This window comes from Mesoplodon bidens (genome assembly GCF_964165515.1).
Source record: "Mesoplodon bidens genome assembly, chromosome: 10".
Lineage (NCBI taxonomy): Eukaryota > Metazoa > Chordata > Mammalia > Artiodactyla > Ziphiidae > Mesoplodon > Mesoplodon bidens.
The window spans coordinates 7031052-7049754 of NC_138172.1; the positions used below are offsets into that span (position 1 = coordinate 7031052).

The following is an 18703-nucleotide window of genomic DNA, read 5'->3' on the forward strand; positions in this document are numbered from 1 at the left end:
CCCCTCCACCCCTTACCCCAGAAAGCAACCATGTTTCTCTCAATCGCTGCTGCTTTTTATAATCTCTCATGTCTTTTCACAGAACCCCAGGGGCCCCTGGCATTTGGGAGTTGAGGAATGTCACTCAAGGAGGCTTACTAAACGCTGAACAGTAGCCCTCATGAGGTCATATGGCCACTTAGCAACTCCTCAGGCCCTTAATAACCGGACCAGAAGTGTTGATATTTACCCAGCAGAAACTTTGGGCTATATGGAGAACACCCAGTTCCTTCCAGAGAACTGCAGGCCCTCAAAGGCAAGCTCCACCCACTCGTAGCTGCTGTTCTGGCTGTTTTTAGAGTAGGCCTGTGAGGGCACAGGGAGCCTTGGGTTGCGCCTGGCTCCGTGCCTCCTGCTGAGACTCAGTTTCCCTTGCAACGTGGGGATCAGATAAAATGATCAGCAAATAGGGTGACCATATGTCCTGGTTGGCCTAGAACAGTCCTGGCTTATCATGACTATTAGAAATGTCCTTTTTATTCTCAAAAGTGTCCCCATCTGGAAGATCAATTTTCTGATCGCCCTAAGGCCACCTCCAGCCCTTGAATGTATTTTTCTTCCCCTCTATCCTCTCCTGCTGTCCTGAATTAATCCTGAATAGTTCAGCCAAGATTTTTCAAGGGCTCTTTCTGTGCCATACCCAGAGCTGGGAACCGAGGCAAACCAGATACGATCCCTGCTCTCGGGAGCTTCCAGTCCAGGGAAGAATGCCACTTAACACTCTGCCGGATCTAGGATTGCATCCAGAACCTTGCCATTCTCAGCCTCACTTGCACTCTCCCCACTAAGCTATTTTAGTAAATAATAATACTCCTTGGTATTTGGGTGGCATTTTGCAGTTTCTAAAGTGTTTCCCTTCTGTTCCCTCATTTAACCCTGATGTATTGGAGGGTGTGATTTCAAGTCCCCATTGTACAGATGAGGAGCTGGAGGCCAGGGGTCACAGAGGGTGGTGGTCAAGACAGTGAATGGCTGGGTGCCCTTGGGAAGCAACTCAAAATCCACCTCCTCACCTGTGAAATAGAAATATTAGCACCTGCTGAAGAGAACTGTTGTGAAGAGTACACGCGACAGCGCAGAAAACTTCCTTAAAACATGGCAGCTGCCTAAAATGAGCGCCTCCACCCTGAGCTGTTGTGGCCCCACCAGTTGCATTTCGGGACCCTTCTCCTGCTCCTCACGTGCCCACAGACGCCCGTTTGGGGGTCTCCCGACGCTTTGCAGAGCCCTGGGAATATCTCGCTGGAGTCCGAGCTCTGCCTCAGGGCCGCAGTGTGCCGTGCGTTCAGTCTCAGCCTCTTCATTTGTAGAAAGGGCATGAGAATCGGTCATTGTGAGGATGGGCTGAAGCAAAGCATGCAGAGGGCTTGGTAGGCGGCCCAGCACACAGGCGTGGTGCTCGGAAGACTTCTGTGTTGCCTTCCTGACGTGAAGTGTCGGAGGGGTCTTTGAACCCTTTGCGGGGGGAGGAGTCCCCACAGGTGGGACTTGGGACTTGCCTCCCGACCCCGGAAGCCTGTGCCACCACGTGCTTTAGGTCCTCTGCGTCCAGCCGCGCTGGCAGGGAGGGGGTTCGGCTGATGAAAGCTGCTCCCTCAGCCCCACTTACCTTGCCGGAGGGAGCAGGGTCCCTCTTCCCCTTTGCTTTACAGAGCAGCTCCACCGGGGCAAATCTGTCAGATTCCATGGTGATGCCTAAGTGGTTTCCCGCCCACACCCCTTGCAGCACTCTGAGTCACCACCCAGCGCTGAGGCGAGGCGGAGGCCATGGGAAGGGTGTTCCCTCTCGAGCTGCAGCAATGCTGCACAAGATTGCTCCAGAAAGCCAGGACCGTGCCCCACGATAAGCACGGCTACCCTCCTTATGCAACTTTTTGACATTGTTCAAAAGCAAGGCTAATGTTCCTTCACTTCCATTTGCTGAGGGCCCTAGAGAGCCGGCCCAGCCAGACCTTATGCCCTGCTTCCTGCAGCCCAGGCAGAGGCCGGCCTCCACACTGTACAGGTGGGGAAACTGAGCCGTGCCTGTGACCGCATGGCTAGGACACTCGCAGCCCCGGCCCTCTGCACCAGCCCTCAGACCTCCCCCTCTATGGCCGGCGGGCTCCTTACTTAGCTTTTGGAACCAGAGACAGCAAAACAGGTAACTATGATACATTTTATTCTTTGTCAAATGAAACGTAATTGTGAGCAGTTATGTCTGGTTGGTGGGCTAGAAGTTTGAAGTCGATTTCTGATAAAAAGAAAGAAAAATCTATTTCTAAATATAAGTTCACATAAACTAGAAGCACGTTTTAGGGGGAATATTTCTTTATACGAAACTTCAAAACTTCTTTGTAGTGCAAAGCTGGGCCTGTGGAGGATGCATGTGGTAACTGAGTATTAAAGGGAAAGGACGTGGTGCTGAGGATCATACTTTGCAGATAGCAGCCGCAGTGATCACAGGTCCTAGCTTGGATCTGGCACTCTTGCCCCATTGTCACTGTGCTGCAGTATGTGGGCATCCATTCACCTTTGCCTTGCCTGGTCCTAAAACAGCACTACCTGCTTCTCCAGGGGCTGTGTCTTTCCTCTTTCCCCACTGAATTCACTAATTGTTCTTCCATCAGGTACTCAACTCACTGTCCTGTGAGCTAATTAGGACTGGAGCTCAGCTTGGGAGGCCCTGTGTTGGTGGGGGAGGGGATAGAAAATATTTGCATAGTCATTCCGGTGACTTTGCATGTTGGCTGCCCCTGGCTGGAGTCTGCCAGGTGAACCGCTATGCTCTCTGGCTCAGGCCAGAGGGAAGTAGCCATAAATGAGAGTGGAGGGGGCGGAAAGGGTCCACAGGCGTTCCCACCAACCTCAGGCCTATCTGAGCCTTAAACTTGCTTGACCTGGGTCGAGAAAAGCCAGACTGCCCTTTCAGCCAGCGGAGCAGCAGGCTGAGTCATATCCTGCCAGCAGCCTGGCCTGATTGGAGTTTATGCTCTGGTCTACATCAGGTCTTGGCCGCTCTGCCTAACAGCTTCCTTCTCTCCCAGAGCAACTGTGAATGTTTCCCCTTCCTTTTCACCATGACCTCAGCCGGCATGGATTTCCTACTATTTAAAACTCTTCTGCAGCTCATTCGGTAGAGTTTGGGGTGACACTGATCCTCACCATAATCAGAAGAGTGTGTGATGTTGGTGCCCAGGCAGCCTGGGTTCCTGGAATTGTCTTGACAAGGTTTCTATAAAATGAATTTCTGTATATGAAAACCTGGGTTCTGGTTGACTTTCATTGGAGCATTTAGAATGTCTCCTTCTGGAAGGGAGAAGTTTTTAACCCCAAAAGTTAAGAGAGCTGTATCTCAGATTGCTCCAGGTCTTAAAAAAGAAAAAAAAAGAAAAAATCAGAGGAAAATGTGCTTTCTGAAAACAAACAAAACAAAAATCTGATTTATAGAATTAGGATCTAATTTATTTCTGTGTTAAAGAGGAAAAAATAAAGATATTGTTATGTGGTTGAATTAATCTTGAGATGACTGAAAAGAAAAACAGTAATCTGCAGCAAGGTAAAATGCCCTAAGTTCCAACTTATTCTTCAGTAAAGTGTCTTGTCACATTTCTACTATTTGCTCAGCTTCTAATTCTTAGAAAAATATGTCTTATTAGCTTCCCTTTGAAATAAATATTTATTGCTTTTATATTTTTCTCAACTCTTCGGTTGCTCATATTGTTGAGACTTCAGAGGCTCTGTTCTCTGGCTAGTCAGCCACAAAAGATTCCCTTGGGCTGAGTCCCCAAGACCTATCTTGCAATAGAAGTCATTGTTATTATGATTTCCTTGGGGCTCTTAACAGAATGTGACCACATGGCAGGATACCAGAAATCATATGAAATTTGGAGTCAGAACAGCCATTTATTTGCTTTGTGGCTTTGAGCAGGTGACTTAACCTTTCTGACTCCCCTTAATTTCAGCATCAATGAGCAGGGTCAAGTGCCCCTCCTCGTGCTCCCCTGCCATTGTGTGAGCCTTTGTTTGCCACATTGAGCTATGTGCTTCCCTTGTCTACCTCCTCAATCCCTCCCAGACCCTGAGAGCTACCTGGGGAGAGAGTCTTGTCATCTCTGTGTCCCCGTGCCTAGCACAGAGGCTGGCAAGGAGCAGAGGGCAGGGGTTTTGGGGTGGGAAAAAGGAAGGAAGGGGAGGGAAGGAGGAAGAGAGGAAGGAAAAGTAGGGGGAAGTGCAAATTTTCAGCTCCCCTGGAACTCATAGTTATTTATTTTAACAACAGACTGGCCTAAGTGATAAGACATGCTAAAAACAATAGTATTGCTGCCACGTATCACTTCCCAGTTTTCACTGATTTTACCATCATCTTATAGCTGACACATATTGAGCACTTATTTATACATGTGAGCCTGTTTACTCTCCTAGCAGCCTGTGTGGTAGCCACCACCATGATCCTCCATTGACAGATGACAAACCAGAGGTCAGGAGAGGTTGAATCACTTGCCCATGTCACACAGCTGGCACATGGTTGGACCCTGGATTTGAGCCCAGGTCCCCAAGATTCTAGAGCTGGTGCATTTAACCAGTGTACCCTCAGCACCCAGTTTAGGACTTGACAAGCAGTTGATTTCAATAAAGTGTCTTTGATTGAGTGAGTGAGTGAGTGAATGTTCTTCCATGGCCATTCTCTCACTAGACTTTCAATCACACTCTTAGTTCTTTCTTCCTGGAATATGTGATGATTAAAACAGAACATCTCAGGCCTGGGTTCAGATATGAGCTTTTCACGTCACTCTGGGAAAGTTACCCCTCTCTGAGCGTCAGCTTCTTTCCTATCGACATGAGAATAATATCAGTGCCTTTCATCTCAGCCTGGGTTCTCCCAGAAGCAGACCATGAGACAATGATTCAAGTGTAAATAATTTATTTGGGAGGCACAGGAATGCAAGTAGGGGAACAGGAAAGTGAGACAGGAACGGGCAGGAGGTGTTTTTAAGCAAGTTAATTATCAGTACAGGCAACTGAGGCTCAGTTGCTCTGGGGGACTCTGAGAGCTAGCACAGAGCCCACAGCTCATGGTTTTCCCACCCAAGGAGCAAGGGAGCTGGGGTATTTATACACTAACTCCCAGCTCCCATCAGTCATTGGCCAAGGGCTGCCAGGGTTGGGGGAGTGGCATTACTTCCCTAGAATTTGTGGATTCTCTGCCCACCAGAGAAGGTCCTCTGGCAAAGAGATGCAGAATCTGTGGCAGAAATGACACCACAGTGGTTAGATCTGTGGGATTATGTGTGGGGCAACAGTAGCATCTCTGCACTCTTAGCCATCACTGTGAGGATTAAGAAGGATTGTTTAAAGTTTGGAAGCAATTATACTCCAATAAAGATGTTAAAATATAAAAATACAGTTTGGAGAGTAGACCCTGACATGTATCAAGCGCTCGATGAGTGACGGCCTCGAGGGGCCTTTTCCCAGGACCCTCTGTGTGATACAAAACAGCTGTCCCCGGGATTTGCCCCTTAGAACCCCACCATCAATCTACAAGTGGTAACATGGTCCTACTGAGTACCAGATACTAGGGTACAAGCAGTGAGCTTAGCCAGCAGGGTTCTGGCCATCCAGCATTCATGGCCGCTCCTGGCTGACAAAAGATGAATGAGAAATGACAGACCTGCCTCCAGGAATGATGGGGACAGTGCTCGGAACGCTGAGGACCCTGGGAGCCACCCTGTCCACCCCCCACACTTTGCAGAGAGGGACTCATCCCAAGGCACGTGGCTAAGCGGGAAGTGCCGGGACTGGACTCCTCACCCATTGCCCCTCCCACCTGCCTTGGAAGTGAGCATAACGCATGTGGAGGGCGTTGGGCAAACCCTCCACCTGGGATTCCCAGTGGTTATTTTTGTAACACAGGAAACAGGTTCAGCAAATGCCTAAATTGAGGAATTTCCTGGGTGGAGAGTCCCTCCCACTTTTGGACTTTGCCTTACAAGGGGCTTCCCTGGACAGGTATCTGGAAAGTTCATGCCTACAGCTCCCTGGGGACTAAAACTCAGAAGTTTCATGGAACAGATGCATGGGAATAAGGACCTGTCCTCCCTGCCACAGGGCAGCTGTGTGGCTTTAGGCTGCTCCCTCTCCCTCTCTAATCCTGTTTCATCATCTGTAAAATGGGGACTGTGAATGAAATAATGGGCATGGGAGTGCTTCGGGAGTTACAAGCTGCGTGCGTCTTATGAGTAGGGAAGCATTATTATCACTGCTGTTGATGTTATGGTTGTTAGGAAGGGTGTGACCTTGGGCCAGCCGGTTCCCCTCTCTAAGAATCCTCTCTCCTCCCCACTGGCTGTTGTCGACCCCAAAGGGCCAGGAATGTGGAGGCCGCCCCCCAAGACCTGCAGCCACAGAATTTGACCTTGTCAGGCCTGTAAAGAATCAAATGTTCCAACCCCTTGTAGTGGGGCAGCTGAGGCTCAGTGGAGGGGAAAGGACTTGCCCAAGGCCACCCAGCCTCAGCGGCAGTCAGCTTTGGCCCAGGGATGCTGACTCATAGCCCACAGCTCTCCCCCACCACCAGTCAAGGACTGTGCCTGCCCCGGCCCCTCTCCCTGACCCGACCTCCAGCCAGGGGAGCTCGCTGCTCAGTTCCGACTGCGGGAGTGCACCCTCTCTACACAGCAAGTCAACATCCCTGCCTCAGAGCTGAGGTGTGGCAGATGGCAGAGCAGAACTGAGACTCGGTTTATTTTTGACTCAAAGAGGACATCGCACAAGTGCACAGCACTTGCTGGTGGGGGCAACAGGTCTGGCACATGGGGCAGCAGAATTTGCTGGCTTTGAGAGCCACGCAACCTGAGTTCGAATCCTGGCTTGGCCACCTTCAGCCGTGCGCCCTCAGGTACACAGTCTTCCCTCTGAGAGCCTCCGCTTCCCCATTTGTAAAGTGGAGCAGTGAGGCCCAGAGGCCATCCTTTATCAATGTCATAGGCACATGGCTTCATCGAGGGAGAAGATACACATGTGGTGAGGGGACTTTGGGGGCTGGTTTCTAGCTCTAGAGAGGGGAAGTGATGGGAAAGTGGAGTCAGAAGGGAGGATCACTGGCAGGCCCCAAGTTGGGGCCTGGAGCGGAGCTGTCCCAGGTGTGACCCCACCGTGCCCCCATGTAGGGGTGTATTGGCTGGTGGCTGGGGCAGAGCCAGGCAAAGCCCGGGGACCCAGACCCTTCCTCTGTTCCCCATAGGTAACCCTGGACAGAGGGACTGGGTAGGGTGGGCCCAGGGAAGGAGAGGTCGGACCGAGGTGGGCAAGGGGCACACTGAGAGGGTCTTTGGTCTTCTGTGGGGAGACTGAAGGGTGGGTGGGAGGGAGGGGATGTGAGAGGCCTCCTTCCCTCCCTCCTCTGCCCCCTGCTGGAGTCAGGCTGATGGAGGCTTATCAGACTAAGGTCCAGCCTCGGGACGATGGGATAATCATTTGAGGGGAGGGGGCTGTGAGAGTGCTGGGGGATGGGCAAGCCCATCTTCCTGACTGATGTACCATGTGCAAGCATGTTTTCCTACATATATGTTTACTACAGAAAATAGGGAAATACAGACACTTTATAGAAGAACCGAAACCTTTACCCCACAGTGTTGACATTTGGGGAACATTATGTCTTTCAAAATTACTATATCTTTTTTTTTTCTAGGCTATAAACATAATACATTTCTTGTTGTAGGTCATAGAAATTGAGATCTTATCTACTCTGCATTTTTCACCTCAGGTTATTAAGATATTTTCCTGGGTCATTAAAAATTATTTGAGGGCTTCCCTGGTGGCGCGGTGGTTGAGAGTCTGCCTGCCAATGCAGGGGACACGGGTTCGTGCCCTGGTCCAGGAAGATCCCACATGCCGCGGAGCAGCTGGGCCCGTGAGCCATGGCCGCTGGGCCTGTGCGTCCAGAGCCTGTGCTCCGCAACGGGAGAGGCCACAGCAGTGAGAGGCCTGTGTACCCCCCCAAAAAAAAAAATTATTTGAAAACTTGATTATTGATAGATACATAATATTCTGTCCTATGGCTTCTCAGTAATTTACGTAACTAATCTCTTAGATTAGAAATTTAGATTGTGTCAAGATTATTGCCATGATTAAAAAGAAAAACACCGTGATCAACATCGATATGGCTCAAACATTGTTTGCATTTCTAATTACTTCCGTTAGAATAAGTTCTTAAGCAAAATGACTGGGTAAGAGGATGTACATTTTTTCCTTTATTTCGTTTTTTAGTATTATATTTAATACATACAAAGGAAATTATGTAGCATATGTTAGTTTAATAATACAATGTATATCGTGGACTTAGAATGTCACCAATAATTTGCATATTCCTGTGTGAGTGTCCCCACCCCAACCCCCTGCCTCTTCCAGAGGAAATGACCATCCTGTGTTTATCATTTCCTTGCTTTTTTTTTTTTTCTATAGATTGTATTTTTTAGAGCAATTTTAGGTTCACAGCAAAACTGAATAGAAAGTACAGAGAATTCCCATATGCCTTTTTTAAAAAAACATTTTTATCTCGTGTGTGTATGCTTACACCGTCTATTGTTTAGTTTTGCTTTTGCTTTAGTTCTTTAAAATGTCATTGCGCAGTATGGAACCTTTTGAGTCTTGCTTCTTTCCGGCAACACTGGGTTTCTCTGATTCATCCACGTGGTTGCTGCAGCTGGAGTTGGTGCATTTGTATGGCTGTATAGTATTCCGAGGCATGAAGATATTGCACTCTTGTTGATTTGTTCTCCTTCTGGTGAACATGTGAGTTGTTTCCAGAGCAGCTGTTGCAATCACTGTTGCTGGCAACATTCTTGGCCATGGCGCCATCACCTAGAAAGGGAACGTACGAGGTTAAAACAGATGTGGGAGGGGGTAGAATCCAGAGTGGGGCACACACAGCTTGAGTTGAGGTGTCCACAGGCCATGAACTGATTTGGTTTTGGAGGAGGGCTACTACACAGAATGTCTCGTGGGCTTGCCTGAACTAGAATGCGCCATTTCTCATCTCTCAAGCTCAGCTGCCAAGGTCATTGTCTTGGGCTTGGGAGCAAGAGTAGAACCGTTTCCCCTGCCCACCTTCAAGGAGGCAGAAGCACTGATTGTGAAGGGAATCACTGTCCCTCCCTCTTTAGCCTCGGTGCCATTAAATATGAGCATCCCTAAGTGTGGAGTGTATACCCCTGATGGTACCTAAGAGGATACTAGGTGGTATGAAATAACAGCCCATCACCTGGTGAGAAAACTCATCTGTTTCCAGTTCTCTTTCAGTCTTCCAGGTTACCTCAAGGCAAAAGGTTCTGTCTGGAACTAGTGTGTCTTTAATTATGGCCCCCTCCCTGCCTGAACACTGGCTAGACGCTAGGCAGAGAGCAAGCCAACTTTGGACTCAGGGCCTCAGGCAGGCAATAGAATCCACTAAACATCAGGACATCCTGTTATAATTTTTCTGTTGTGGTCATCTTTTATTTGTGGTGAGTGGCACTGGTTTTCCTTTTTAAATAAATGTGTTTAAGTTTTAATAAGGCAAGCTATTAAGAAAAAATAAGATTGATTAAAGGACAGATAGTAATCATCTTGACAGTCATATTTGATTGACCCAGGTTGGGGAAATTCTGACCTCAATCAGCCATTCTCAAACTTTCTCTCTCAGGATGCTTTACATTCTTAAAAATGATTGAGGACGCCAAAAGAGTTGTGCTTATGTGAATATTATCTCTTCATGTTTACCATATTTGAAGTCAAAACTGAGATTGTAATAATACTTATGTATTAATTCTTTTAAAAATAACAATAATAAATCCATTATGGTAACATACTTTATGAAAAATAACTATATTTTCCAAAAAAAAAAAATCGAAGAGTAGTGTTGTTTTATGTTTTTGCAAGTCTTTTTAATGACTTAATTGAAGACAGCTGGATTCTCATCTGCTTCAGCATTCAATCTGTTGCCATATGATGTTTGGGTTACTGTGTTTGAAGAAATTCCAGCCTCACAGAGATATGTTGTGGGAAAGGGAGGAGGATTCTAATAGCCGTTCAGATAATTGTTGATATCCTTCTTTGATACTACACCCAAACTCAACAAGTGATAGCGTATTAGTTTGCTAGGGCTGTTATTCAGCCAAACTTGGACCCACTCATCCGCACACGTAAGGCCAATCTGTTGACACCAGGTTGTGGTAAAGGCAAGTATAGCATTTACTGCAAGGCACCCAACATGGGGCCAAACAAGGAGAATGGGCAGCTCGTGTTCAAAAGACCTGAACTCCTCAATGGCTCTTGGGGAAGGGTTTTGAAAGGCAACATTAGGGGTGAGGGTGGTAGGGTACTTGATCAGCTTGTGGACATTCTTCTGATTGGTTGGTAGTGAGGTAATAGGGTGGCTTTACAGGAGTTAACATCATCATCCTTCTGGTTTCAACCAGTCTGGGGTCTACATGGTGGTGGTCAGCATTCAGTTAGCTTCTTCTACCTGGAGGGGATTTTAGTATCCACAAAACAACTCAAGGATATGGCTCAAGAGATTACCTAGAGCCCTTGAAGAAGAACTAAAGGTCCTTGACTTTGTTTTATGGCTAAGCTATTATTATTTTGTCTTGCTTGACTGTTTTCCTTTGTTTCTGCATTTTCTCACTTCTCTGATTAAATTTGTTCTTTGGAACTCAGAGAAGGCCTAAGAAGCTAAAACTTTTTTATAAACAAGAGGTGGGGGGACATGGTGGGGGAGTCTGTCCGCAAGAAGGCCCCACAGAGTCCTGCTCGGTTACAGGGCTGCCATAACAAAATACCACACACTGAATGACTTCAACAACAGAAATGTATTTTGTCATAGTTGTGGCACTTAGAAGTCCAAGATCAAGGCACGCTGGCCTCTATATCCTTGGCTTGCAGCTGGCTGTTTTTTCGCTATATCCTCACAGGGTCCTTCCTCTTGTGTGCCCATCCCTGGTATCTCTCTCTGTGCCCAAATTCCCTCTTCTTATAAAGACACTAGTCAGTTTGGATTAGGGCCCATTTAATGTCCTCATTTTAACTTAATCACCTCTTTAAAAGGCCCTATCTCCAAGTACAGTCACATTCTGAGGTACTGGGAGGTTAAGACTTCAAGATATGAACTTTGGGAGGGACACAATTCAGCCCAGAACAGACAGCATTTTAAAAATTAGTTGCAATGAAGAATCTGAAGCCATGACAATGAACTTTTCATATTGTACATTATAATCCATTTTTTTTCTTTCACTTTGATAAATGTTTTTACCTATGCATGGTTTTGCAACATCCTGCACTGGTCATTTAGAAAATATTGGCTCATTGAGTTATGCAGATCTTTTAAATGTTTGCATATTTCATTATACAATATCATAAAATGTCACATTTGTTATCTTAGCACTGACCTCATCAGGAACATCTCTAAGTATTGGGAACTGTCTAGTTCCTGATGGAACATACAAGTCTTCCAAAATTCTAATTTTCACTTTGGAAGCTCAAATCTTATCATTGGCAACAAATACTGTCAGTTGTTTTCCTTGAAATGATAGGCTCACTCTGTTCATTTTTGAGAAAACGTCTGCCAGATACCCAAGTCTGAATAACTATTGTGTGCCTGTCAGTTGTTCTTTTATGTAAAAATGAAAACAGGCAAGTTCAGCTCACAGCTCAATGCTCATAGGAGAACCTCTCCTCCAACACCCATCATACTTGGGTTACAGCAGAATGCTTGATGCATATATTTCCCATTCCATGTTCCCATGTTGAGAGTTAATAAAATTAATCATTTTTACTGCTTCATCCGGGACATTCCTTAGTGAAGCTGGCATTTTTTACCGCCTGCGTGTGGTGATGAAGAATAGGATGACGACTAGTACAATTTGGTGCCACTCCCTTGATTCATGCTAGGGCACCAGCAGTTTTTGCACCAGCAGTACAAATATCAACAGGTGAAGGTGGTAAATAACATCTAAATGTTATTAGGAAGATGGTTTCGATCTCTCAGCCCCCCATGTAAGCATTTTGGGAACCCTCACGGGCATGTGGACCACACTTTGAGAACCATTTTGACCTAGATAAAAAATACAGAGATGATTTGAGGCCTCGAAAATGACCTTGGTGCCAGAGTGACAAGACCTGGGTGTGATTCTAGCTCTGCCAGTGTGGAACTAAGTGGCCTTGGATAGCTCACTGACCTCTAGAAGCCAGGCACTTTACACATAAAGGGTGGTGGGAGCTTCCTGCCTCCCAGAGCTGGGGAGGGAAGGAAATAAGGTACAGACTTGAGAGCCTTTTGTGAAAGGTAATGCACAGCCCAGGCAAGAGGAACCAGCTGTGGTGGGGAATGAGGCAAAGTTATGAACTGTCACACCCTGGCTTAAGCCTTTTTTTTTTTTTTTTTTAACGGCACGTGGGCCTCTCACTGTTGTGGTCTCTCCCGTTGCGGAGCACAGGCTCCGGATGCTCAGGCTCAGTGGCCATGGCTCACAGGCCTAGCCGCCCCGCGGCATGTGGGATCTTCCTGGACCGGGGCACAAACCCATGTACCCTGCATCAGCAGGCGGACTCTCAACCACTGCGCCACCAGGGAAGCCCTTAAGCCATTTTTGATTAGCGACACTGCCCAGATCCCTGTATTCCCCTGAAGAGACCTCAGAAGGTTAGACCTAGAGACCCTGAAAGAGATGCCCAACAGGATTTCTAGTTTTAACAAATCGGCATCTTTGGGACTCTGCTCGGTCACCCATTACCACCTACAGCTTTAGAAGGAAAAGGCCTCCTAAAAGCCCGGAGTTCTTCTGGTCCTTGGCTGGACAGGTAGGCATTCACCTGGGTCAGGTAGAAAGCTGGGAGCCCGTGGGAAATGACAGGCATCTTAGCAAATCTGATTTGTTTAGCTGTGTTAAGAAGATAGAGGTGATTCTGGAAAACTCCAGGGAGCTGGAAAGCACATGTTAAGAGGGCTTCAGGTGGGCTCCCGCTTCCGGGATGGTGGAGTAAAGGTACTTGTCCCTAGGTGCAACTGAGAACCCTAGACATTCTATATAAAATAAACATAAGAAAATTCTAAAAGATAGAGAGAAGATAGACCTGCTTCTTGGGACCTGGGCACCCAAGAAACAGCATAGCAGTGAGTTCCTGGTGAGTTTTCTTTTTGCCTCATATAGCCCAGAGTTGGAGCTGAAGAAGCCAGAAATGAGGAAATGCCAATGGGCAGGCAAAAAAATGCCCCAACAGAAACCTGGTCTCTCTAGCTAAAGAAGCAGGAAAGGGGCAGCCTAGCAGAACAGACACTTTTAGGCAAAAACTGCTCTACTCTAACTAAACACCACAGAAAACATTGTGGCTCCACCCCCACCAGCAAAGATCCAGTGGGGAGATTAGATTTCCCCCTTCACCAGACTGTAATGAAGCATCCCAAGTCCCCCACGGGAGTGGTGTCAGAGAAGGCCAAGTAGGGAGCCAGGATTTTCATTCCCCACTGGGTGGTGACAAGACCTCACCCCAGTCCCTGTCATGATAGTGGAGAGACCACACTGGGAGCAGTAACAAGGCACTCCTGTACCTCCCAACCATGGAGGTATCAGTGGGAGCCTGATGGGGAGCTGGATTTCCCAACCAACCCCCTTTCTCTGCTGGAGTAGTGTCAGAGGAAGCCAGCTGAAACAGAAGGTTTAAATGAGATCCAGAGTCTCATAACATAATACCCCAAATGCCCAAGTTTCTGTAGAAATTCACGTATAACAAGAACTAGGAAGATCTCAAACTGAATGAAAAAAGGCGATCAATAGAAGCCAATGCCAAGATGATAGAGATGTTGAAATTATCTGACAAAGATTTTAAAGCAGCCATCATAAAATTGCTCCAAGAAACAGCTATGAACACACTTGAAACAAATTTAAAAAATAGAGTGTGTCAGCAAAGAAACAGAAGCATAGAGAAGAACCAAATAGAAATTTTAGACTGAAATATATGATAACTGACATTTTAAAGAAAAATTCAATGGATGTGCTTTACTGCAGGCCAGAGGGGACAGAGGAAAGAATCACTGAACCAGAATATAGGACAATAGAAATTACCTCATCTGAATAACCAAGAGAAAATAAGACACAAGATAAAAAAGTAAACACAGCCTCAGGGACCTGTGAGATTGTAACAAAAGATCTCATGTTTATGTCGTTGGACTCCTGGAAGGAGATAAGAAAGGAAGTGAAACTGAAAAAATACTTGAAGAAATAGTGGCTGAAAACTTCCCAAATTTGGCAAATAACATAAACCTACAGATTGGTGAAGCTGAGCAAAATTCCAAAGAGAATAAACTCAACAAAATCCACACCAAGGTAAAAAATAGGTAAACTTCTGAAAACTAAAAACAAAACAGAAGTCTTGAAAGCAGTGAGAGAGAAGTGACACCTCATCTATAAGGGGGAAACAATTCAAGTGACAGTGAATTTCTCATTGGAAACCATGGAGGCCAGAAGGAAGTGGCACAACATTTTTCAAATGCTGAAAGGAAAGGACTGTCAACTCAGAATCCTATATCCGGCAAAAATACTCTTCAAGAATGAAGGGGAAATCAAGACAGTCTCAGATGAAGAAAAACTGAGAGAATTTGTTGCCAGAATACCTACCCTAAAAGAATGCTAAAAGAAGTTTTCTAAACAGAAAATAAACGGGCTTCCCTGGTGGCGCAGTGGTTGAGAGTCCACCTGCCAATGCAGGGGACACAGGTTCATGCCCCGGTCTGGGAAGATCCCACATGCCGCGGAGCGGCTGGGCCTGTGAGCCATGGCTGCTGAGCCTGTGCATCCGGAGCCTGTGCTCCGCAACGGGAGAGGCCACAACAGTGAGAGGCCCGCGTACCGCAAAAAAAAAAAAAAAAAAAAAAAAAAAAAGAAAATAAACAATAAAAAATGAATCTTGGAACATCAGGAAGGAAAAAAAAATATGGTAAAGCAACAATATGGGTAAATGGAATTGACCCTTTCTTTCTCTTCTTGAGTTTTCCAAATTATATTTGACAATTGAAGCAAAAATTATAACACTTTCTGATGTAGTTTTAAGTGATGTAGAAAGAACAAGTAGCAAACAAAAATTAAAATTGCAGACTTAAATTTTAACATATCAATAATTACATTAAATGTAAATGGTTTAAATACACCAATTAAAAGACTGATACTGACAGAGTGGCTTGAAAAACATGACCTGACTATACACTATCTACAAGAAACTCACTTCAAATATAATAAAACAGGCAGGCTGAAAGTAAAAGAATAGACAAAATGTATATCATACCAACATTAATCAAAAGAAAATAGGAGTAGCTATATTAATATCAGAAAAAGTAGACTTCAGAGCAAAGAAAAGTACTAGAGTAAGAAAGGAATATTATATAATAGTAAAAGAGTCAAGCCACCAAGAAGATATAGCAATCCTAAATGTATATGCACCAAACAACAGAGCTATAAAATATGTGAAGCAAATAGTGATGGAACTGGCCACAATTATAGTTGGAGACTTCAACACCCCTCTCTCAATAATTGATAGAGCAATTAGACAGAATATCAGAACAAGGATATAGAAGAACTCAACAACACCGTAAACCAACAGGATCAAATCAACATTTATAGAACACATTCTTTTCAAGTGTCCAGAGAACATACACCGCGATAGACCATATTCTGGGACATAAACTTCAGCAAAATTAGAATTTAAATCAAAGAGAATGTGTTCTCCAATTACAGTAAAATCGAACAAGAAATCAATAACAGAAAGATAACAGAGAAATCTCCAGCCACTTGGAAGCTAAATAATACACATCTAAATAATCCATGGGTCAATGATAAAGTCTAAATGAAAAATTTTTAAATATATTGAACTGAATTGAAATAAAAATACAACATATCAGAATGTGTGTGACATACCTAAAGCAGCGCTGAGACAGAAATTTATAGTACTAAATGCATAATTAGCAAAGAGAAAAGCCTCAAATCAATAATCTAAGCTCCATCTTGACAAAATAAAAAAGGAAGAGCCAAATAAACCCAAATCAAGCAGGAGGAAGGAAATAATAAAGAGCAGAAATCAATAAAATTGAGAACAGAAAATGAATAGAGAAGAAACAGTGGGACAAAGAGCTGAGTCTTTGAAAATATCAACAACATTGACAAAACTTTAGCAAGACTAACAGGGAGAGAGAAAGAAAGAGAAGGAAAGAGAGAAATTACCAAAATTAGAAATGAAATGTGATATCACTATAGACCTCGCAAGTACACAATTGGATGGTAAGGGAATACTATGAATAACTCTACGCACATAAATTTGACAACCTAAATGAAATGGACCAGTTCCTCAAAAAATGCAAACTACTACAGTTCACCCACATGAAATAGATAATTTGAATAGCACTATAATTATTGAGGAATTTTAATTTTAATTTTTTTATTTTTTTGCGGTACGCGGGCCTCTCACTGTTGTGGCCTCTCCCGTTGAGGAGCACAGGCTCCGGATGCGCAGGCTCAGCGGCCACGGCTCACGGGCCTAGCCGCTCCACGGCATGTGGGATCCTCCCGGACCAGGGCACGAACCCGTGTCCCCTGCATCAGCAGGCAGACTCTCAACCACTGCGCCACCAGGGAAGCCCTAATTTTTAATTTTTAAATACCCTAAAAAGAAATCCCCGGACCAGATAGTTTCACTGGAGAATTTTACCAAATGCTTAAAAAATTAACACCAACTCTACACAATGTTCTCCAGTAAGCAGAAGAGGAAGGAACACTTTCCAATTTATCTTATGAAGCTAGAATGACCCTGATATCAAAACCAGACAAAGACGATACCAAAAAGAAAAACTACAGGCCAACATCCCTCATCAATATAATGTGAAAATTTTTAATAAAACATTAGCAAATAAAATTCAGCAATGTGTAAAAGCAATTATGCATCATGACCAAATAGGTTTTATTCCAGGAATGCAAGGTTGGTTCAACATTTAAAAATCAGTCAGTATAATTCACCATGTTAATGGTCTAAAGAAAAATCACATGATAAATCCATCAATGTGGGAAAAACATCTGATAAAATTCAACAACCATTCATGGTATAATGTTCAGAAACATATGAATAGAGGGGAATTTGTTCAACTTGATAAAGAACATCTACAAAAAACTACAGGTAATATTATCTTAATGGTTAAAGACTGAATGGTTTCTCCTAAAATTTGGAATAAGGCAAGATGTTAGCTCTCACCACTTATATTCAAATCGTGCTGGAAGTTCTAGCCAATGCAGCAAGGCAAGAAAAGTAGTACGGATTGGAAAGGAAGAAATAAACTGTCCGTATTTGCAGGTAACTTCATCATCTACATGAAAAATCCAAAAGAATCTATTAAAGAAAAAAAAACCTCCTAGAAGTAATGTGATTTCAGGAAGGTCATAGGGTACAAGATAAACATACAAAAATCAATTGTATTTCTGTATACTAGCAATGAACACGTGGGCACAATAATTTAAAATGCAGCGCCATTTACAATCACTCAAAAAATGAAATACTTAGGTGTAAATTTAACAAGACATGTACGAGATTTGTATGCTGAAAACTACAAAAAAAAAACTGATGAAAAAAGTTTTTTACATATCTAAATAAATGAAGCAACATATATGTTCATGGATTGGAAGACTCACTATAGTAAAGATGTCAGTTCTCTGCAATTCCTACCAAGATCCCCCAAAATTTTTGTAGATGTGGAAAAGATTATTCTAAAATTTATATGGAACAGCAAAGGAGCTAGAATAGCTGAAACAGTCTTGAAAAAGAATAAGTAAGAAGAGTCAGTCTACCTGATTTTAAGATTTATTATATAGAAATCAAGACTTTGTGATATCAACAGAAAGATGACACATAGAGCAATGGGATGGAATAAAGGACCCAGAAGTACACCCACACAAATAAGCCCAACTGACTTTTGACCATGGTACAAAAGCAGTTCAATGGAGGAAAGATGATAACCTTTTCAATAAATAGTGCTGAAGCAATAGGACATCCATAAACAAAACAAACAAACAAACAAAAACCTATCTAAGTCTTATGCCTTATACAAAAATTAACTCAAGGGCTTCCCTGGTGGCGCAGTGGTTGAGAATCCGCCTGCCGATGCAGGGGACATGGGTTCGTTCCCCAATCTGGGAAGATCCCACATGCCGCGGAACGGCTAGGCCCGTGAGCCATGGCCGCTGAGCCTGCGCGTCCGGAGCCTGTGCTCCGCAACGGGAGAGGCCACAACGGTGAGAAAAAAAAAAAAAAAAAAAAAAAAAAACTCAAAATGGATCATGGTCTTAACTATAAAATGTAAAACTATAAAACTTTTAGGGGAAAAATGTAAGAGGAAAATCTCCGGGATCTAGGGCTAGGCAAAGAGTTCTTAAGCTTGACACCAAAGCATGATCCATAAAAGAAAAAAAATGATAAATTGGACTTCACCAAAGTTAAAAGCTCATGATCCACAAAAACAAACAAACAAAAAAACCCCGTTAAAAAGATGAAGACAAGCTACCAACTGGGAGAAAATATTTGCAAACCACAAAATCTGACAGAGTACTGGTATCTGATATGTATAAAAAACTCTCCAAACTCAACCATAAAAAGAAATCAAACAATCTAATTAGAA

At 44.3% G+C, this 18703-nt stretch overlaps 1 protein-coding gene across 8 annotated transcripts in view; it reads left to right on the forward strand.

Moving 5' to 3' along the window:
• The first annotated feature begins 1681 nt into the window (after nucleotides 1-1681).
• The window catches only part of ATP2B2 (ATPase plasma membrane Ca2+ transporting 2), a 210137-nt gene continuing 193115 nt past the window's right edge, over nucleotides 1682-18703 (forward strand). For all 8 annotated transcript variants that reach the window (XM_081245756.1, XM_081245762.1, XM_081245755.1 and 5 more), the window contains exon 1: nucleotides 1682-2182. The gene's annotated coding sequence lies outside the window, so the exon portion shown is untranslated. The remainder of the gene's footprint in view (nucleotides 2183-18703) is intronic.